Source organism: Schistocerca cancellata, chromosome 2 (genome assembly GCF_023864275.1).
Source record: "Schistocerca cancellata isolate TAMUIC-IGC-003103 chromosome 2, iqSchCanc2.1, whole genome shotgun sequence".
Lineage (NCBI taxonomy): Eukaryota > Metazoa > Arthropoda > Insecta > Orthoptera > Acrididae > Schistocerca > Schistocerca cancellata.
The window spans coordinates 865815042-865839689 of NC_064627.1; positions in this window are offsets into that span (position 1 = coordinate 865815042).

Here is a 24648-nt window from a genome sequence, read left to right on the forward strand (position 1 = left end):
ACTAGGATACGATGTGACGTCATTATGACGTATACACGCTACATCGAAAACGATAGAAACCGTATATCGACTATTCGACTTTTGTGAACTTTCGAGAGGTTGCGACAGGGTAGCGCTGTGCTCTGTGCCATTCGTTTAGATGTGTTTTGCGTTCCTTGCGTTTAAATCGTGTATTGTACTGTGTGTGTGTCCTGTGCGTTGTGTTTCGTTTGCTCGTCTCTAATTATGTGTTCAGCATTCGAGACACTAATGAGAGAAAAGCTGAAAGAGTTCAGCATCGATGACGACGGGCAATTGCGTGGTTATTGTGAATTTCAAGCAGAAATTGATGTACTTCTGACCCAGCTGAAGTGCGTCGGTTATTCGTACTCGGGGGACACTAAGGTACCTGTCTCTGCGGTCTGAGTGTAAAATTACTTGGAATTATGGTTGATAAAAGACTACTGGACACTAAGGTACCTGTCTCTGCGGTCCAAGTGTAAAATTACTTGGAATTATGGTTGATAAAAGACTATCTTGGTATGGACATATAAATTACTTAGCTAACAAACTTGCACGAGTTCTCTTTCAGGTATATAAATTAAGAAAAGAAAGTCAGCAAGAGTATGCTGCTACAATCTAATATGTACTGACAAGACCAATTGTATGAAACCATACTAAAATATTGATAATAAATAAATATTATTTTCGGCGTAAGCGTTCAATACAACAATCTAATCTGGTCGGGACATAAGAAGACTTCACTTTTTTACCCAAACCTGTTGTCCGTGGTGTTTTCAAGGCCATGGTCAGGAATATTTCTATTAATATCCAGCTCTTTTATTTTGGCGAAATACATATACGCTGCCACACTGAGCTGTTATCAGAATCGCACGTGTCAAAACAAACCACTAGCTGACGACAGTTTAGAATCTCGAACGTTCATAAAAGTCGATAGTTGTGTTAATCGACTATCCAGGTTGGGTGAACTTAGCATCCTCCGGGTCTAGTTTAGCACGTGCGTCTCGCGACTTGCGTCTAGGGGACGCCAGGGAATTGGGTGTGCTGATTGGTGGAGGCTCATGACGTCATCAGGGAGACTGAAAGTGTGCAGCAGTGACGCCTGGTGACAAGATGTATAATGAGCTCTATTGACATTAGCGACGTCTCTCACCTGTTGTTTAAAAATTACATGTAGATTGCCCACAGCTGTCATTTTGGAACGTCAAATAAGTCCAGATTATTCACTGGAGCTTAACTTATGGGAATTAAATGTAAAAACCTGGTTCGAATGCGAATAATCGATAATGCGGTGACAGAGTAACCCGGTTGCAGCTGTGGCAAATGCGGAAAATCGGACCAAATATATGTAAAAGTTACATACATATTCCTAGCATTTTCTGCAGTTTATGTATGATATTGTTCATAATATGTATCAAAATATTCTTTGAATCCTTATTCATTAAATATATTTTCCGATTTTACCGTGTTCTTTTAGGTTTTATTGCGAGAAGTTCGATAAATATGGTACCTTCAAATATAACGCAAACATAAATATTAGGCAATGCCATATGTCCGTTTGTCACCACAACAATTATCCCGCACTCAATCTTTACGAGTTCCACAACTAACGAAATTATCACCCTTCAACTAACCTAGGCCTCAGACAACATTATAGAGAAGTCCGTAGAATAGATTTCCAGGGGGGGGTGTCCCAATATTGTGCTCCTGGCAAAGTATGTGTTATGCTTCAATTTTGGTCGTTGTTATGTAAACAAGGAACTATATGTCAGTGTTATGCTCGAACTGCGTCTTCCTACAACTTGTCTAGTTTTTCAGAATCCGGGTTATGTTCATATGGCATTGTGATAAACAATGCTGAATGAGGAATTAGATTAATTTTCTTTCTGACGTGCATGCTTACATGCATTACTTAATTATACTAATTAATTTGAAATTGTGTGAAAATATTGTGTTATACTGATATATACTGCCTCATGTGCAACATGTGGTCTGTTCTTGTATTAGAAAATAGCAAATTAATAAACTGATAATTACATAGCCAGTGTGTATATTGTTGTGATCATACAGTCTAATTTCAGATGCTTCCGTAATTACAGAGACCTAACTGCTAGAAATATGGGCCAGATTCTCATCTGCTTAAAGGCTTTCTTGCATTTACTCACTAAACAGTTCTCGGAAACTGCTGATTTTCATTTTTTCATGCTTGAGATGATGATCTATCACTTTTACACAATAATCTTACTCACGTGGATAAAAAGTTCTCTCATAAGATTCCACATTAAAACTGAATAGAATCCCATGCTTTTGATTACTGCCTCCATTACTATTGTCAGGGGCCAAGTCTGACTGTCATAAAATTTAAGAGGTTCACATTTATGCCCAGTGGACACAATGCAGTTGGCTAAATTACATAATGGAGAAAGCATATGCTAAAGCAACACCCTCTGCATCCGTAGGTCACATTTTTGCAAGCTGTCCAGCATAGCTTGCAGTGCCATCACTTGTAGTAGGTGGTGAACTATGTGAAGTTTTTCTCTGTAATTTTTCTTTCCGACGTGCATGCTTCCATGCATTGCTTAATTATACTAATTAATTTGAAATTGTGTGAAACTATTGTATTATATTCATATATACTGCCTCATGCGCAACATGTGGTCTGTTCTTGTATTAGAAGATAGCAAATAAATAAACTGATAATTACATAGCCAGTATGTATATTGTTGTGATCATATAGTCTAATTTCAGCTACTTCCGTAATTACAGAGTCCCAACATCTAGAAATGTGGGCCAGATCCTCATCTGCTTAAAGGCTTTCTTGCATTTACTCACTAAACAGTTCTTGGAAACTGCTGATTTTTATTTTTCATGCTTGAGATGATGATCAACACAGCAATTAGCAGTAGTTTGTATAGGCTGTCCCACATAACTGATACCTTACTCACAAGGAATATTATAAATCCCTGGTACACTGAGCCTGAGAGTATGTTTGTCAGGTCACAACCTTTCCTTAATTTTCCTTGGTGACAGAAAGACTCATCTGATTCCTTGCCTGTTTACACTCTAACTTACCCATTGCACCACAGATTGGAAGCCATGCTGTGTCTTTGTCCTCATGACTTGGCTGATGATTTCTTCAACAGAATTGACCTAATTTCATATACTGAATGTTTGTTTGGAGGGAGGGGGTTGTGAAAGTGCAGTGGGAAGATGAGGTATGGTCAAGGGTATAAGTAAAATAAGAAGTGACTAGATGGTGGTGGCAGGGGGGTGGTTTTGAGTCGTAATACATACAAATCCAGAAGAGATTATGTCACAGCATTATGACAAGACTACGGACTACATGTCATAGGCACAATCCCAATTTATACAGTAGTGTTCTATCTGAATTAATAGCAAACTTACTTCCAACTGGGAATTTGCATAGATAGCCAATACATATATTACATATATACACTCCTGGAAATGGAAAAAAGAACACATTCACACCGGTGTGTCAGACCCACCATACTTGCTCCGGACACTGCGAGAGGGCTGTACAAGCAATGATCACACGCACGGCACAGCGGACACACCAGGAACCGCGGTGTTGGCCGTCGAATGGCGCTAGCTGCGCAGCATTTGTGCACCGCCGCCGTCAGTGTCAGCCAGTTTGCCGTGGCATACGGAGCTCCATCGCAGTCTTTAACACTGGTAGCATGCCGCGACAGCGTGGACGTGAACCGTATGTGCAGTTGACGGACTTTGAGCGAGGGCGTATAGTGGGCATGCGGGAGGCCGGGTGGACGTACCGCCGAATTGCTCAACACGTGGGGCGTGAGGTCTCCACAGTACATCGATGTTGTCGCCAGTGGTCGGCGGAAGGTGCACGTGCCCGTCGACCTGGGACTGGACCGCAGCGACGCACGGATGCACGCCAAGACCGTAGGATCCTACGCAGTGCCGTAGGGGACCGCACCGCCACTTCCCAGCAAATTAGGGACACTGTTGCTCCTGGGGTATCGGCGAGGACCATTCGCAACCGTCTCCATGAAGCTGGGCTACGGTCCCGCACACCGTTAGGCCGTCTTCCGCTCACGCCCCAACATCGTGCAGCCCGCCTCCAGTGGTGTCGCGACAGGCGTGAATGGAGGGACGAATGGAGACGTGTCGTCTTCAGCGATGAGAGTCGCTTCTGCCTTGGTGCCAATGATGGTCGTATGCGTGTTTGGCGCCGTGCAGGTGAGCACCACAATCAGGACTGCATACGACCGAGGCACACAGGGCCAACACCCGGCATCATGGTGTGGGGAGCGATCTCCTACACTGGCCGTACACCACTGGTGATCGTCGAGGGGACACTGAATAGTGCACGGTACATCCAAACCGTCATCGAACCCATCGTTCTACCATTCCTAGACCGGCAAGGGAACTTGCTGTTCCAACAGGACAATGCACGTCCGCATGTATCCCGTGCCACCCAACGTGCTCTAGAAGGTGTAAGTCAACTACCCTGGCCAGCAAGATCTCCGGATCTGTCCCCCATTGAGCATGTTTGGGACTGGATGAAGCGTCGTCTCACGCGGTCCGCACGTCCAGCACGAACGCTGGTCCAACTGAGGCGCCAGGTGGAAATGGCATGGCAAGCCGTTCCACAGGACTACATCCAGCATCTCTACGATCGTCTCCATGGGAGAATAGCAGCCTGCATTGCTGCGAAAGGTGGATATACACTGTACTAGTGCCGACATTGTGCATGCTCTGTTGCCTGTGTCTATGTGCCTGTGGTTCTGTCAGTGTGATCATGTGATGTATCTGACCCCAGGAATGTGTCAATAAAGTTTCCCCTTCCTGGGACAATGAATTCACGGTGTTCTTATTTCAATTTCAGGAGTGTATATCAAAACAAGTGTAGAAGGAAAAATGCCTTCAGCTGATTCCAAAATCACAGAACAGACTAGTATCACAAAGACTATCATACTACACCTAATGACTGCCAATATCAATCATTATAAGATGATATCCAAATTTACCTATTAGTGTTGACATTGAAAGCCATCAAAACATAGAGGGTATTTTCTGGAATGTAGTTCCACGATCAAACAAAGATGTTCTTCTCTTCTGCTCTTATTTTGTACACCTCCATGCCCCAACCCTCCTTCCACTGACCCTTTAATCCGTGTTCTGCTTACTTCTTTCTTTGATCATGAATGCTCACTTTACCATGTGCAGTCCACTCCCCCCATCCCAATGATCTGTCTCAATGTTGACCCTTTGCCTCAAGTGATGCAAATGTATTACCGACTGCCACTCACCCTATGGTCAGGGCAGACCCACCACATCAGATACACTAGAAGGTGCCTCAACAGCAGAGCCTATGGTGAAACAAATGATACCTGAGCTGTTCCAAGCAATACACCAGTTTCTCTGCCACCATTACACCTGAATGCAGCAGCCTGAAGACAGCTGGCCATAGTTAAAAGCACCTTCAGCCAATCATGAACTGCAGCCAGCTCCTATTGTGCCCAACACCCACCCTATCCATCCTACCATTTTTAACTTAAGAATCAAAGTATGAAAACAAACAAAAAAAAAAGCTAAATATGTGACTCACTACTGTGTGACAGAGGCAGGTGGCTTCTCCCCACTCGAATAACATTATATTGAATATATTGTGTGTTCTTATCTAAGTGATGGAATAATTTAATAACCTGTTTATGCACTTTAAAGAAATTTCACCTTCAACTTATTATGCGTGTGCGCAATACCTAATAGACTTACAGTAAGCCTCTATTCCCTATTTTAAGTTTATTAATACCAGAGATTGCTGGTTCTCATTTACATAAGCTGAGATTAGTTTGGAACCCTCTCACCACACCCCCCTTGCCCTTCCCTTCCCACTGTTTCTTGCCCATACCACCCATCTTAATAGTGTTCTTTTGTTCCAGTGTGATCTTTGCACTCTCAATTGCGATTATTAGTTTTCCTAAAGGAATAAAAATCATTTAACATAATTTACTGTTTTTATGGTTTTTCAGTTGATTTTTGTTAATTATCTGTCAAAATATGACAAATGAACTCAGCACTTCTACAACCAAGTCAATTAGTGGTATGTTATAACAGCTAGTTATGTGAGGGCAGAATGCTGTGAGTTGAGAGCTCCGAAGTTATGATAGATAACACTTGGCATGATACTCTGAAGTAAAGATTTTTTCTCTGGTATGTTAACTTATTTGCTTATGAATCTAAGTACGCTTAATGTGTCATACATATTTTGTGATGTTTCTGGACAGATATTCTGATGATGGGCAATGTCTGAAATGCATTACTAATTAGTCATCAAAAGTGGCTAAAACATATACTGTTTGCTTAACATTTTCTGGCGATTTACCCATAATTATTTAATCCTTGCACACTATTTCCTTTTGCATTTATTTTAAAAATAAAACTAGCTTCCTATACAGATATAATGGTACATTGTACATGGAAATTCGATCTTTATTTTTTTTGTCATGGTCCTGCTAGTGTTTCGCCTGTATTTATATTATTTATTTTTAACTGAATTATTAGAATTTTTTTCTGTTTTCAGTGTGTTCACTTAAATTATGAATAATTTAAAAGTACATAAAACATTAAACCATATAACCTGGTGATATACTAATTGTAAGAAGCACTTCCAAAATTCCCATAGACTGGGTTAACACCATTATTCCGATCACTTTACAGAAAACTATCGAAACAATCATTTTAACTCTTTCACTTTACAATTTATTACTGTATTTGGTGGGATGAATTTGTATAAGATACATTACTTCTTGAAAAGCTGCTGGCAACCAAAACTTTTTTTACTGAAAATGTATGTACAATATTATGCAAGTGTTTATTTAGGCAAATAGTAATATCTAAATAAACTGAAAGTTAGTAGTTTCTGTACGCTGCAAGATTTTGAAATATTTTCCAATTAATTCACAAAATTTAGTTCCTTTATGCAATTTTCAAGTGCATCTTTACTTCAATGATACTTACTCTTTACTTTCACTTGCCTCTTTTTTTCCATCACCTCAGTTAACTACCTTCATTTCTTTCTTTTACAAATGTCTGCCAAGTCATCTGGCGTAGCCTATCTAACCGATAACCAGTGTGGTGGGTTAATATGGATGCCAGGGAATTTTGTTTATGTTTACATTGAATGCTTGTAATTGTAGTGCTTTAGGTGTGCATACTTTGCACTCTGAACTGTAAAACCAAGTGGTTGGGTTCAGAGTGGGTAAGTTTGGGGCCAGACTGACCCCACCATACTGCTTGTGGGATTTCTCTAGCGAACTGTTTCCTGTTCCTATAGATTGAAACGATGTTATATTCTCGTAAAGAAATGAAAATAAGTGATCAACTCGATGAATGGCTACAGTCTATCCTTGACTAAGTACAGCTACACACACTGATTAACCAGAACCTTTTGACCATCTACCTAATAGCCGGTATGTCTATCTTCGGCACGGATAACAGTGACGATGCGTTTTTGCACGGAATCAACAAAGCCTTGATAGGTCGCTGGAGGGAGTTGGCACCACATCTGTGCACACAAGTCCCCTAATTCTTGTAAATTTTGGGGAGTGAGCTCTGATGCCACGTTCAAGTTCAGTCACATGCCAGTCTGTGTGATGGGCAAAATCAAGTGTGTCTGTATGATCATCCTGTGTGAACGAGTTCTTAAATGCAAAATTTAGGACTTCTGTTTTCCTTTTGCCTTCTTCTACAGAAATTAACCAGCTACAATGCTGAGTTGGGCCTTTATCCGGATTATATAGCAGCCACGACAGTAATTCAGAGTTAGGTGAAGAAGAAGAAAACGTAAACGAGGTAGAAAATGAAGAGGTGTTGGAAGAGGTCATATTTTGATCTAGCACTTACCAGGCATTGGTCCTGCATAGGTCTCCAAAATTCTTGTTCTGAATGCAGCATCTGGTCATTCCATGTAATGGGTATTATTTTTGGAGAAATTCTTAGAGCAATTAATGATTTTTTCTTCTTTTTGTGAATACATCAGAGGTGGGATATAGGACTGCAGCTGGCTTCAAATTCTTGTGAAAAACCTTGTACCAAACAGCTGTTTTACTTTTTATAAATCCTTTACTATATGCATCCCATTAATCTTAATGCTATACATAAAGCACCAGATAAATATATCACATAGTTGGTCTGCATCATACAGGTGCCACCAGGTTTTTTTACTAGATTCCACGGACTTCTTCAGACTGACGTGGACACCTCAGTCATAAGACAACTAGTTATATTTCTGCAATTATATGCATGGTATCCATTCTTCACCATGCATACAATTGTATCTATGCATAGCCTAGCTTGGCATTGGAGAACTTTCTTCAGTTCAGATGCACTCATACACTCAGAGCCATTTGCAGGAATATCTCATGGATACGGCGAGTGAGATGGACTGCTGTAGTGAGGGTACTACTGCAGTAGTAGTGACATATGCAATTTTGGGTCAGATGGGAGACTTGCTGAGGTAATCCACAGTCGTGATGGGCACTGTGTCTGAGTAGTGAAGTAGTCAGTGCAACTGCCTTGACAGCAGGAGTGACGGGTTCAAATCCCAATCCAGTAAAAATATTCTTGTGTCACAATTGATATAGGTCAACACAGCAAGAAAGCATTTAATGAAATTATCATAATACTTTTATGTCAGAGACATCCACATGGAACTGAAGGAGACATTCACAGAATCTAATAAAAAACTGCCGGGACCTGCACAATGCAGACCAACTACGTAGACATGTTTATCTGGTGGTTTGCATACAGCCTTAAGATGGCTGCCATTGGGTCACCAAAACTACATGCATGTAATAATGGATTGATCGTAGAAAAACAGCTGTTTGATACAAGGTTTTCCACAAGAGCAAATGAAAAAATTCTGAAAAACCAGACTATTTCTCCAACAGAAAATATCTGATTGGTGATATGTGTCATGCAATTTAAGGCATCTTGAGATTATTATCCAATTCAGCTTTCTTGAAGTAAAAATGTATTTACAATGATGCCTACACAAGTTTATCTTGTTGTCCATCTTTTCTATAACCTTTGCAAAATTTATAAAAAAATTTGTATGAAAAGTTTACTGTACATGTTTACTTACCCTATAACTACAGCTAATTGATGCATAACATAATACTATTGTGAAGGGTTTACTCATATGTTAATTCAACCAACGGGTTTAGTTCTTAAGGTTTCAAGAAAACATGACAATTCCATATATTATGCACATGTCAGAACCATTTCAATGTAAACATTTAAATTATGGTGAGGAGTATGTGATTTTCAACATGCTTCACAAGTTCGATTTTAATTGCTTTAACCAAAGAAAACTAGTTTGAACTTCTTGCACAGCCCACTTTTGTATATTATCTCTTAAATGTCACAAAGTTGCCAGCAGCCATGGCAGACGGCTCTGCTGTGGTTGGTGTTGGCCTCATAGCACTTACCATGTTAAGTAATTACCAGACACTAACTGAATTTTGGGCAAAAACATTCCATTAAAGGAAAATTCCTCAGACAGACATTACAATTTTGGCTGCACTTTTTAAGCAAGACTTCTAGATGCATATACTTCATGCTCAAGGTCCCGAAAAGCTGTTAACACATCGACTGCAGTATTGTCACTAAAAGCCACACACCTGATGCCATATGCCTGGTGACAAAACATTCATCACCAAGCATGTCATAACTGACATGTTAAATATAGAAAATTAGACCAAGAAAGTCAGCAAAATAGATTCTCAGGAACTGTTTTAATATAAATAATAATAATAACTGGAACTGAATAAACAATGTTCAGCTTGTCCAAGCAAATTTTGCTTTTTGACTTCATTCAGTTATCAACTGGAAAACATTCGTACTGTAGGATTCTGGTGAATACTCATACTTTACCTGTGAAAAATAGCAAAACCATTTGAAATGACTACATACATAGTCCAATTAATGTTACAGTTTAGTAGATATTTCAGTTACATTTTGTTAACTATATGCAATAGGATAAATGAGTCAAAAGAAACACACAAACAGTGACATTTTCTTTATTAAGTACACTTGGATTTCCACATCACCCTGAGGTACCGAGTATGATGCGTTACTAATTTTTTTTACATGGCGAGTTTCCCCAGTAGGCCTATAAACCATGATACCCAAATATGCACACACAACTGTAGGGCAGATAAATTTAATTCTTAGAGTATGTGTGATCAAAGCCAACATGTACACTCAACACTTCACTGTCAGGTTGCACCAAAGCACTAGCAAACATCTGACTTTTCAGCCAGGGTTGGTTTATCAAAGACACTTTTTGGACTGAAGTTCTGTTTGTTAGATGTTTGTTGAACTGGAATCTTGTCATTGCTGGCACAGTGTTGGTTGACCTCCTTTCCTGGAGCGAGAGTTAACAAGTGACAGCAATTTCTTCCCACAGCTTCAGAATTTGCTCACTATCTCCCGGTATGTCTAAATTGTTCCTTTTGCTACGAGAAATCTGCTACACATGAAACTGGATTCCATGCATTGAGCGATACGAAAAAGAAACAGTTTATTCACAATTTATGGACAGTAAAAAGGTTTGTTAATTACCCATTGTGGATTACAATGATTGTGACTTAAATGTCTTCTAAGACTAGTCCGTTAATACAAATAATCCTTTCATGTGAACTGAAAGAAACTTTGCAGTACAACATTGCACCAGATTACTGAATGCACAAAGAACGAAATTCTATAGTTTTACCAGAAACGATCCTACTATTGAATAGTCAAAACTTATTATTATGCTGTGTTTCTTACCGTCCATTGATTGGAATACAATCTTTTCATCCGCAGTTCGAACCATGTGCTTTTTCCTCCACATGTGCTCTCAAACTAGCCGATGTATTGAAGGAATAGCTGCAGTCGTCTTGTGGGCACTTAATCTTACCTTCTGTATTTGGCTCTACATCATGCAATTTCCTGATGTCCGGGTATAAAGTTTTTCGAAGCTGAACTGCATTGTCGCACACAAAACACGTGTTGGAATCTGCCATTATAAACATAGGCCTAGAACACACAACAGTGAAGTACTATAACGAGTTAGCCACATAATGTATCGACTATCGACAGACGAATGGCCTCGTTTAAAGAACAGCGCGTTTCAGAAAGTAGCAACGATCTGGATTGGCTGGTGTGAGAGACGACGTCATGGCACGACGTGGCCAATCAGCAAAGCCAATTCTTTGGCGTCCCCTAGACGCAAGTGCGTCTCGCGGGCCCCGAGGAAGGAGGAGGCTAAGTTCACCGGACTTGGATACGATGTGACGTCATTATGACGTATACACGCTACATCGAAAACGATAGAAACCGTATTTCGACTATTCAACTTTTGTGAACTTTCGAGAGGTTGTGACAGGGTAGCGCTGTGATCTGCGCCATTCGTTTAAATGTGTTTTGCGTTCCTTGCGTTTAAATCGTGTATTGTACTGTATGTGTGTCCTGTGCGTTGTTTTTCGTTGCTCGTCTCTAATTATGTGTTCAGCATTCGAGAGACTAATGAGAGAAAAGCTGAAAAGAGTTCAGCATCGATGACGACGGGCAATTGCGTGGTTATTGTGAATCTCGAGCAGAAATTGATGTACTTCTGACCTAGCTGAAGTGTGTCGGTTATTCGTACTCGGTGAGAAGAAGCACTCAGCAGCCAAAATCTTTAGATGCGTCAAGACACTAACCTTTCGTTAAGATTACATTGAGAAATCCACTTCCCCTCATATTTCATCTCCGGTCGACGATTTTTCTTCAACAATGCCTCATATTTTTCTTTTTAAGTTCGAAATTCTATCATTCTACACACCAGTCATTACTGGACACTAAGGTACCTGTCTCTGTGGTCCGAGTGTAAAATTACTTGGAATTATGGTTGATAAAAGACTATCTTGGGATGGATATATAAATTACTTAGCTAACAAACTTGCATGAGTTCTCTTTCAGCTATATAAATTAAGAAAAAAAAGTCAGCAAGAGTATGCTGCTACAATCTAATATGTACTGACAAGACCAATTCGATGAAACCATACTAAAATATTGATAATAAATAAATATTATTTTCGGCATAAGCATTCAATACAACAATCGCACAATCTAATCTGGTCGGGACATAGGAAGACTTCACATTTTTACGAAACGTGTTGTCCGTGGTGTTTTCAAGGCCATAGTCAGGAATATTCCTATTAATATCCAGCTCTTTTATTTTGGCGAAATACATATACGCTGCCACACTGAGCTGTTATCAGAATCGAACGTGTCGAAACAAACCACTAGCTGACAACAGTTTAGAATCTCGAACATTCGTAAAAGTCGATAGGTGTGTTAATCGACTAAAGCGTATATACGTCATAATGACGTCACATCATATTTAGGTTGGGTGAACTTAGCATCCTACTTGCGTCTAGGGGACGCCAAAGAATTGGCTTTGCATATTGGCCACGTCGTGCCATGACGTCGTCTCCCACACCAGCCAATCCAGATCGTTGCTACTTTCTGAAACGCGCTGTTCTTTAAACGAGGCCATTCGTCTGTCGATACATTGTGTGGCCAACTCGTTTTAGTACTTCACTGTTGTGTGTTCTAGGCCTATGTTTATTATGGCAGATTCCAACACGTGTTTTGTGTGCGGTAAAGCATTTCAGCTTTGAATAACTTTATACCCGCACATCAGGAAAATGTATGATGTAGAGCCAAATACAGAAGGTAAGAATAAGTGCTCACAAGACGACTGCAGCTATTCCTTCAATACATTGGCTAGTTTGAGAGCACATGTGGAGGAAAAAGCACATGGTTCGAACTGCGGATGAAAAGATTGTATTCCAGTCAATGGATCGTAAGAAACACTGCATAATAATAAGTTTTTACTATTCAATAGTAGGATCGTTTCTGGTAAAACTATAGAATTTCGTTCTTTGTGCATTCAGTAATCTGGTCCAATGTTGTACTGCAAAGTTTGTTTCAGCTCACATGAAAGGATTATTTGTATTAACGGACTAGTCTTAGAAGACATTTAAGTCACAATCATTGTAATCCACAATGGGTAATTAACAAACCTTATTTTTACTGTCCATAAATTTTGAAGAAACTGTTTTTTTTTTGTTTTTTTTCGTATCGCTCAACGCATGGAGCCCAGATTGGAATGCAGTTTCATGTGTAACAGATTTCTCTTAGCAAAAGGAACAATTTAGACATACCGGGAGATAGTGAGCAAATTCTGAAGCTGTGGGAAGAAATTGCTGTCACTTGTTAACTCTCGCTCCAAGAAAGAAGGTCAACACTGTGCCAGCAATGAGAAGATGCCAGTTCAGCGAACATCTAACAAACAGAACTTCAGTCCAAAAAAAAGTGTCTTTGGTAAACCAACCCTGGCTGAAACGCCAAATGTTGCTAGTGCTTTGGTGCAACCTGACAGTGAAGTGTTGAGTGTACATGTTGGCATTGATCACTCATACTCTAAGAATTAAATTTATCTGTCCTACAGTTGTGTGTGCATGTTTGGGTACCATGGTTTATAGGCCTACTGGGGAAACTCGCCATGTAAAAAAATGAGTAACGCATCATACTCGGTACCTCAGGGTGAGGTGGAAATCCGAGTGTACTTAATAAAGAAAATGTCACTGTTTGTGTGTTTCTTTTGACTCATTTATCCTATTGCATATAGTTAACAAAATGTAACTGAAATATCTACTAAACTGTAACATTAATTGGACTATGTATGTAGTCATTTCAAATGGTTTTGCTATTTTTCACAGGTAAAGTATGAGTATTCACCAGAATCCTACAGTACGAATGTTTTCCAGTTGATAACTGAATGAAGTCAAAAAGCAAAATTTTCTTTGACAATTTGAAAATTGTTTGTTCCAGTTATTATTTTTTATATTAAAACAGTTCCCAAGACTCTATTTTGCTGACTTTCTTGGTCTAATTTTCTATTTTTAACATGTCGGTTATGACATGCTTGGTGATGGATGTTTTGTCACCAGGCATATGGCATCAGGTGTATGGCTTTGTGACAATACTGCAGTCGATTGTTAACAGCTTTTTGGGACCTTGAGCATGAAGTATATGCATCTAGAAGTCTTGCTTAAAAAGTGCAGCCAAAATTCTAATGTCTGTCTGAGGAATTTTCCTTTAATGGAATGTTTTTGCCCAATAATTCAGTTAATGTCTAGTAATTACTGAACGTGGTAAGTGCTATGAGGGCAACACCAGCCACAGCAGAGCTGTTTGCCATGGCTGCTGGCAACTTTGTGACATTTATGGGATAATATACAAAAGTGGGCTGTGCAAGAAGTTCAAACTAGTTTTCTTTGGTTAAAGCAATTAAAATCGAACTTGTGAAGCATGTTGAAAATCACATACTCCTCACCATAATTTAAATGTTTACATTGAAATGGTTCTGACATGTGCGTAATATATGGAAATGTTATATTTTCTTGAAACCTTAAGAATCAAACCCGTTGGTTGAATCAACATATGAGTAAACCCATCACAATAGCACAATGTTATGCATCAATTAGCTGTAGTTACAGAATAAGGAAACATGTACAGTAACTTTTCATACAAATTTTCTTATAAAACTTGCAAAGGTTATAGAAAAGATGGACAACAAGATAAACTTGTGTAGGCATCATTGTAAATACATTTGTACTTCAAGAAAGCTGAATAGGATAATAATAATCTCAAGATGCCTTAAATTGCATGACACATATCACCAATCAGGTATTTTCTGTTGGAGAAATAGTCTGGTTTTTCAGAATTTTTTCATTTGTTATTGTGAAAAACCTTGTATCAAACAGCTGTTTTTCTACAATCAATCTATTATTACATGCATGTCGTTCTGGTGACCCAATGGCAGCCATCTTAATGCTGTATGCAAACCACCAGATAAACATGTCTATATAGTTGGTCTGCATTGTGCAGGTCCCAGCAGTTTTTTATTAGATACTGTGAATGTCTCCTTCAGTTCCATGTGGATGACTCTGACATAAAAGTATTTTGATAATTTTATTAAATGCTTTCTTGCTGTGTTGACCTATATCAATTGTGACACAAGAATATTTTTACTGGATTGGGATTTGAACCCGTCACTCCTGCTGTCAAGGCAGTTGCACTGACTACTTCACTACTCAGACACAGTGCCCATCACGACTGTGGATTACCTCAGCAAGTCTCCCATCTGACCCAAAATTCCATATGTCACTACTACTGCAGTAGTACCCTCACTACAGCAGTCCATCTCACTCGCCGTCTCCATGAGATATTCCTGCAAATGGCTCTGAGTGTATGAGTGCATCTGAACTGAAGAAAGTTCCCCAATGCCAAGCTAGGCTATGTATAGATAAAATTGTATGCATGGTGACTGTTCTTTCGGCTGTCTGAAAGAATGGATACCATGCATATAATTGCAGAAATATAACTAGTTGTCTTATGACTGAGGTGTCCACGTCAGTCTGAAGAAGTCTGTGGAATCTAGTAAAAAATCTGGTGGCACCTGCATAATGCGGACCAACTATGTGATATTTTATCTGGTGGTTTATGTATAGCCTTAAGATTAATGGGATGCTGAAACTAGTTGCATATAGTAAAGAATTTATAAAAAGTAAAACAGCTGTTTGGTACAAGATTTTTCACAAGAATTTGAAGCCAGCCGCAGTCCTATATCCTACCTCTGATGAATTCACAAAAAGGAGAAAAAATCATTCATTGCCCTAAGAATTTCTCCAAAAATATTACCCATTACATGGAATGATCAGATGCTGCATTCAGAACAAGAATTTTGGAGACCTATGCAGGACCAATGCCTGGTAAGTGCTAGATCAAGATATGACCTCTTCCAACACCTCTTCATTTTCTACCTCGTTTCCATTTTCTTCTTCTTCACTTAACAATGAATTACTGTCATGGCTGCTATATAATCCGAATAAAGGCCCAACTCAGCGTTTTAGCTGGTTACTTTCTGTAGAAGAGGGCAAAAGGAAGACAGAAGTCCTAAATTTTGCATTTAAGAACTTGTTCACACAGGGTGATCATACAGACACACTTGATTTTGCCCATCACACAGACTGGCATGTGATTGAACTTGAACGTGGCATCAGAGCTCACTCCACAGAATTTACAAGAATTAGTGGACTTGTGTGCACAGATGTGGTGCCAACTCCCTCCAGCGACCTATCAAGGCTTCGCTGATTCTGTGCAAAAACGCATTGTCACTGTTATCCGTGCCGAAGATAGACATACCAGCTATTAGGTAGATAGCCAAAAGCTTCTGGTTAATCAGTGTGTGTAGCTGTACTTAGTCAAGGATAGACTGTAGCCATTCATCGAGTTGATCACTTATTTTCATTTCTTTACGACAATATAACATCGTTTGAATCTATAAGAACAGGAAACAGTTCGCTAGAGAAATCCCACAAGCAGTATGGCGGGGTCAGTCTGGCTCCAAACTTACCTGCTCTGAACACAACTACTTGGTTTTACAGTTCAGAGTGCAAAGTATGCACACCTAAAGCACTACAATTTTACAAGCATTCAATCTAAAATGAGATTTTCACTCTGCAGCGGAGTGTGCACTGATATGAAACTTCCTGGCAGATTAAAACTGTGTGCCTGACCAAGATTCGAACTCGGGACCTTTGCCGAGTTCGAGTCTTGGTCGGGCACACAGTTTTAATCTGCCAGGAAGTTTCATTCAATCTAAACATAAACAAAATTCCCTGGCATCCGTATTAACCCACCACACTAGTTATCGGTTAGATAGGCTACGCCAGAAGACTTGGCAGACATTTGTAAAGGAAAGAAATGAAGGTAGTTAACTGAGGTGATGGAAAAAAAAGAGGCAAGTGAAAGTAAAGAGTAAGTATCATTGAAGTGAAAATGCACTTGAAAATGTCATAAAGGAATTAAATTTTGTGAATTAATTGGAAAATATTTCAAAATCTTGCAGCGTACAAAAACAACTAACTTTCAGTTTATTTAAATATTACTATTTGCCTGAATAAACACTTGCATAATATTGTACATACATTTTCAATAAAAAAAGTTTTGGTTGCCAGCAGCTTTTCAAGAAGTATGTATCTTATACAAATTCATCCCACCAAATACAGTAATAAAATATAAAGTGAAAGAGTTAAAATGACTGTTTCGATAGTTTTCTGTAAAGTGATCGGAACAATGGTGTTAACCCATTCTACAGAAATTCTGGAAGTGCTTCTTAGTATATCAGCAGGTTATATGGTTTATGTTTTATGTACTTTTAAATTATTCATAATTTAAGTGAACACACTGAAAACAGAAAAGATTCTAATAATTCAATTAAAAATAAATACAAGCTGAAACACTAGCAGGACCATGAAACAAAAAATAAAGATTGAATTTCCATGTACAATGTACCATTATATCTGTATAGGAAGTTACTTTTATTTTTAAAATAAATGCAAAAGGAAATAGTGTGCAAGGATTAAATAATTATGGGTAAATCACCAGAAAATGTTAAGCAAATAGTATATGTTTTAGCCACTTTTGATGACTAATTAGTAATGCATTTCAGACATTGCCCATCATCAGAATATCTATCCAGAAACATCACAAAATATGTATGACACATTAAGCGTGCTTAGATTCATAGGCAAATAAGTTAACATACCAGAGAAAAAAACTTTACTTCAGAGTATCGTGCCAAGTGTTATCTATCATAACTTCGAAGCTCTCAACTCACAGCATTCTGCCACCACATAATTAGCTGTTATAACATACCACTAATTGACTTGGTTGTAGAAGTGCTGAGTTCATTTGTCATATTTTGACAGATAATTAACAAAAATCAACTGAAAAACCATAAAAACAGTACATCATGCTAAATGATTTTTTATTCCTTTAGGAAAACTAATAATCACAATTGAGAGTGCAAAGATCACATTGGAACAAAAGTACAGTATTAATGCAGGTGGTATGGGCAAGAGACGGAGGGAAGGGAGGCTTCCAAATTAATCTCAGCTTATGTAAATGTGAACCGGCAATCTCTGGTATTAATAAACTTAAAATAGGGAATAGAGGCTTACTGTAAGTCTATTAGGTATTGCGCATACACATAATAAGTTGAAGGTGAAATTTCTTTATAGTGCATAAACAGGTTATTAAATTATTCCAGCACTTAGGTAAGAACACACAATATATTCAATATAATGTTATTTGAGTGGGGGGAAGCCAACTGCCTCTGTCAAACAGTAGTAAGTCACATATTTAGCTTTTTTTTTGTTTGTTTTCATAGTTTAAATCTTAAGTTAGAAATGGTAGGATGGATAGTGTGTGTGTTGGACACAATAGGAGCTGGCTGCAGTTCATGATTGGCTGAAGGTGCTTTTAACTATGGTCAGCTGTCTTCAGGCTGCTGCATTCAGGTGTAATGGTGGCGGAGAAACTGGTGCATTGCTTGGAACAGCTCAGGTATCGTTTGTTTCATCATAGGCTCTGCTGTTGAGGCACCTTCTAGTGTATCTGATGTGGTGGGTCTGTCCTGACCATAGGGTGAGTGGCAGTAGGTAATACATTTGCATCAATTGAGGCAAAGGGTCAACATTGAGACAGATCATTGGGATGGGGGGAGTGGACTGCACATGGTAAAGTGAGCATTCATGATCAAGGAAAGAAGTAAGCAGAACACGGATTAAAGGGTCAGTGGAAGGAGGGTTTGGGCATGGAGGTGTACAAAATAAGAGCAGAAGAGAGGAATACCGTTTGATTGTGGAACTTCACTCCAGAAAATACCCTCTATGTTTTGATGGCTATCAATGTCAACACTAATAGGTAAATTTGGATATCATCTTATAATGATTGATATTGGCAGTCATTAGGTGTAGTATGATGGTCTTTGTGATACTAGTCTGTTCTGTGATTTTGGAATCAGCTGAAGACATTTTTCCTCCTACACTTGTTTTGATATATATATATATATATATATATATATATATATATATATATATATATATATACAAACAATGTTTTTTATTGTCATGAATATTATTGAATTGTTGTGTGTGTTTGCATATTCAGCAAAGCATGATATTGTTTATAATGCTTGAATTCTTTGCAGTATTAGGCATGTAATATATGTATTGGCTATCTATGCAAATACCCCGTTGGAAGTAAGTTTGCTATTAATTCAGATAGAACACTACTGTATAAATTGGGATCGTGTCTATGACATGTAGTCCGTAGTCTTGTCATAATGCTGTGACATAATCCCTTCTGGATTTGTATTTATTATGACTCAAAACCACCCCCCTGCCACCACCATTTAGTCACTATTTATTTTACTTATACCCTTGACCAAACCTCCTCATCTTCCCACTGCTCTTTCACAACCCCCCTCCCTCCAAACAAACATTCTTTATATGAAATTAGGTCAATTCTGTTGAAGAAATCATCAGCCAAGTCATGAGGACAAAGACACAGCGTGGCTTCCAATCTGTGGTGCAATGGGTAAGTTAGAGTGTAAACAGGCAAGGAATCAGATGAGTCTTTCTGTCACCAAGGAAAATTAAAGAAAGGTTGTGACCTGACAAACATACTCTCAGGCTCAGTGTACCAGGGATTTATAATATTTCTTGTGAGTATGGTATCAGTTATGTGGGAGAGCCTATACAAACTACCGCTAATTGCTGTGTTGATCATCATCTCAAGCATGAAAAAATAAAAATAAGCAGTTTCCGAAAACTGTTTAGTGAGTAAATGCAAGAAAGCCTTTAAGCAGATGAGGATCTGGCCCATATTTCTAGCTGTTAGGTCTCTGTAATTACGGAAGTAGCTGAAATTAGACTGTATGATCACAATAATATACACACTGGCTATGTAATTATCAGTTTATTTATTTGGTATCTTCTAATACAAGAACAGACCCCATGAGGCGGTATATATGAATATGACACAATAGTTTCACACAATTTCAAATTAATTAGTATAATTAAGCAATGCATGGAAGCATGCACATCGGAAAGAAAAATTACAGAGAAAAACTTCATACAGTTCACCACCTATTACAAGTGATGGCACTGCAAGCTATGCTGGACGGCTTGCAGAAATGTGACCTATGAATGCAGAGGGTGTTGCTTTAGCATATGCTTTCTCCATGATGTAATTTAGCCAACTGTATTGTGTCCACTGGGCATAAGTATGAACCTCATTAATTTTATGACAGTCAGACTTGGCCCCTGACAGTAGTGATGGAGGCAGTAATCAAAAGCATGGGATTCTATTCAGATTTAATGTGGAATCTTATGAGATAACTTTTTATCCACGTGAGTAAGATTATTGTGTAAAAGTGATAGTTTGACATCTTACAGAAGCCTCCTCATTGTCCTTGACTTTTACACTCTCATGTCAATATATTAACCCCCTAATTTTATTTGGTGTTCATAAAAAGTGTGAATTTAGGATTATTTGTGAAATTAAATGCCATAATACTTGCATAGTATGTTTCTCTGCCTGGAATTCAGAATAGAAATTTACATTCTGGCGCAAAATCAGAATTTTATCCGTGACGTATGGTGCTGATCTCCATGACTTTAACACCCTGTAGTCTAACAAGCTGCTGGCAGGCATCAGACAGAAAACTGGAAACTCCAGATATTACATAAATGTAATTACTTCTGAAACAGTGATTTACTGCCATATGGAGTTCTGCTCCACAAACAGCCACTGCCAATGGTTCTGAAGATGACCACATAAATGGCCGAAACCAATGACAAAAAAAAAAAATTCAAATTGTGATCAAGAATGACTTAAAGTAAATTATCCAAAATAAATATAAAGTAAAAGAGTATCTCATTAGCCTCCCCTCCTATAATTAATCATAATGTTTGGACTCAAGGATGCATGTACTGTATAACAGTAATGTTCATATTAAACAGATATTTAACTTTTGATATGAATATAATAGAGGGAAACATTCCACGTGGGAAAAATATATTTAAAAAGAAAGATGATGAGACTTACCCAACAAAAGCGCTGGCAGGTCGATAGACACACAAATAAACACAAACATACACACAAAACTCAAGCTTTCGCAACAAACTGTTGCCTCATCAGGAAAGAGGGAAGGAGAGGGAAAGACGAAAGGATATGGGTTTTAAGGGAGAGGGTAAGGAGTCATTCCAATCCCGGGAGCGGAAAGACTTACCTTAGGGGGAAAAAAGGACAGGTATACACTCGCACACACACACATATCCATCCATACATACAAGACACAAGCAGACATTTGTAAAGGCAAAGAGTTACTCTTTGCCTTTACAAATGTCTGCTTGTGTCTTGTATGTATGGATGGATATGTGTGTGTGTGCGAGTGTATACCTGTCCTTTTTTCCCCCTAAGGTAAGTCTTTCCGCTCCCGGGATTGGAATGACTCCTTACCCTCTCCCTTAAAACCCATATCCTTTCGTCTTTCCCTCTCCTTCCCTCTTTCCTGATGAGGCAACAGTTTGTTGCGAAAGCTTGAGTTTTGTGTGTATGTTTGTGTTTATTTGTGTGTCTATCGACCTGCCAGCGCTTTTGTTGGGTAAGTCTCATCATCTTTCTTTTTAAAGATATTTAACTTTTCAGTTATATGAACAGCTGATGGTGCTCTCTAAAAATTATAAAATGGTTTGTATGAACTATTAGAGGAAACAACAGTTGAGTAAAAAAACTATTTGTAGCTTTCTGTACTCATAGTTCCTTCCTCTGGGAAGATGAATACATTTGGGAAGACTGGGAATGAGGGGAGTGTCGCTCAGACCACAAGTTGAGAGAAACCCACCTGTATTGAACACTGATGCAATTCATTCTGGAGTACCACTTGAATTTTTGGGATCCCCACCAGGTCAGTTTAAGGAAGAAATCAAGCAGTTCAGAAGTGGGCTTCTAGATTTCTTACTGGTAGGCTCAATCAACATGCAAGTATTATGGAGATGCTTCATGAACTCAAATGAAAAAACCTTGGACAAATATGTTCTTTACATGGAACACTATTGAGAAAATTTAGAGAAATGTCATACAAGGTACCCATCACCACATACCGTATTGTAGCTAGCAGACTAGGCCCTATGTTTGTAATAGAGAATATGGAAAAGAACTATGAGTGAATGTCTAATACATTAAAACATACGGTATCACTCTGAAACTTTGTGATTTATTTCAAATGTTTTGTTACACATTTCACTGTAAATGATAAACTGTGATTACCAGTGGCCTACATCTATAACAGTCTCATGATTTGGAGATGTGAGTATTGTCTAGACCTATTAATCTATTAACTATACAAACTACTGCTAATTGCTGTGTTGATCATCATCTCAAGCATGAAAAAATGAAAATCAGCAGTTTCCAAGAACTGTTTAGTGAGTAAATGCAAGAAAGCCTTTAAGCAGATGAGGATCTGGCCCATATTTCTAGCTGTTGGGTCTATGTAATTACAGAAGCAGCTGAAATTAGACTGTATGATCACAACAATATACACACTGGCTATGAATTGTCAGTTTATTTATTTGCTATTTTTTAATACAAGAACAGACCACATGTTGCACATGAGGCAGCATATATGAATATAACACAATATTTTCACATAATTTCAAATTAATTAGTATAATTAAGCAATGCATGGAAGCATGCACGTCAGAAAGAAAATTAATCTAATTCCTCATTCAGCATTGTTTATCACAATGCCATATGAACATAACCCGGATTCTGAAAAACTAGACACGGTGTAGGAAGACGCAGTTCGAGCATAACATATAGTTCCTTGTTTACATAACAACGACCAAAATTGAAGCATAACACATACTTTGCCAGGAGCACAATATTGGGACACCCCCCTGGAAATCTATTCTATGGACTTCTCTCAAATCCTGTCCGAGGCCTAGGTTAGTTTAAGGGTGATAATTTCGTTAGTTGTGGAACTCGTAAAGATTGGGTGTGGGATAATTGTTATGGTGACAAACGGACATATGGCATTGCCTAATATTTACGTTTGCATTATATTTGAAGGTACCATATTTATAGCACTTCTCGCAATAAAACCTGAAAGAACAAGGAAAAATCGGAAAATATAGTTAATGAATAAGCATTCAAAGAATATTTTGATACACATCATGAACAATATCATACATAAACTGTAGAAAATGCAAGGAATATGTATGTAACTTTTACATATATTTGGTCCGCTTTTCCGCATTTGCCACAGCTGCAACCGGGTTAGTCTGTCACCGCATTATCGATTATTCGCATTCGAACCAGGTTTTAACATTTAATTCCCATAAGTTAAGCTCCATTGAATAATCTGGACTTCTTTGACGTTCCAAAATGACAGCTGTGGGCAATCTACATGTAATTTTTAAACAACAGGTGAGCGACGTCGCTAATGTCAATAGAGCTCATTATACTTCTTGTCACCAGGCGGCACTGCTACATAAGTTCTGTCTCGCTGATGACGTCATGAGCCTCAACCAATCAGCAGACCCAATTCCCTGGCGTCCCCTAGCACCACCACCTAGAGACAAGGCCGCGGCGCGAAATTCATAGCAGGTCGTGACGTCACTCCAAGTGGGCCACCATGTTGTGTTTCGAAGCGTTTGTTTATCTACACGTTTGTTGGATCGAGTACTTATTCGTTCTTAAAACTAGCGATTACAGTGTTTACGTGTAGTGAAGCTACTGTGAACATGGTTTACAAGTGTTGTGAGCCAAGGTGTCGTGGGAATTACGGAACTCGACCTAAAGTAATGTTGTTTTCCTTTCCGAAAGATGCGAATCTGCGTTGGAACCTACTGAGCACACGAAGGTATGTAAAAACTATATACCTAGTACAATTATTATTTTTTTCTGGTGGAATATCTTGCATTTTGGATACATTTGACTAAAATTGTGAGCAAAAGTTCGCAGTAAATAGGCCTAGTATTCGTTATCAAGAGGCTTTATTTTGATTTTGAAAACGAAATATAAATTTGTGGCTCGTGTTACTTTTTATTCGTGTTTAAATTTCTCTGCAGTTCGTATTTTGTTACGCATTACCGATACGTTTTATTCTCTATTTGTGAGTGGGTGTTTTTTTCACTCTCGCATTAGTTAGCATGAGTGCTAACGAATGTTGAAACTGCTGTTTTCATGTTAAAAAGCGATCTCTCTGTATGAAGCATATGTTTTAGTTTTCGATGTGTCAAACAATGGAACAAATTAATCTAGAAATAGGTTAAATTTATTATTGACGTTTTTAGCTTGACACATTGTCTCATTCCAACTGCTGCAAATGTCTGCTGAAGGTTTGTAGATTTTCACTGTTGACTTATGCTCAAAATCTGCCATATTTTTACAGGAAAGAAAATTTACATTACAATAACAACGCATAATTGTTTTTGTGAGGTGAGTTAAAAGTGATTGTTTGCTTGGGGAATGTACTCAGCTTTCCTGAGGGAGCTCTATAAACAGCTACACAATATTTATTTAGGATACTAAAGACAGAGGAATTTAGTATTATACACTGTATTACTGCAGAATTTTTCAAGTGAGTGTAAATAATAGTTGTCTGGTCCAGAAAGAATGTACTTTATCACAGTGCATTTTTCACAAATGTAC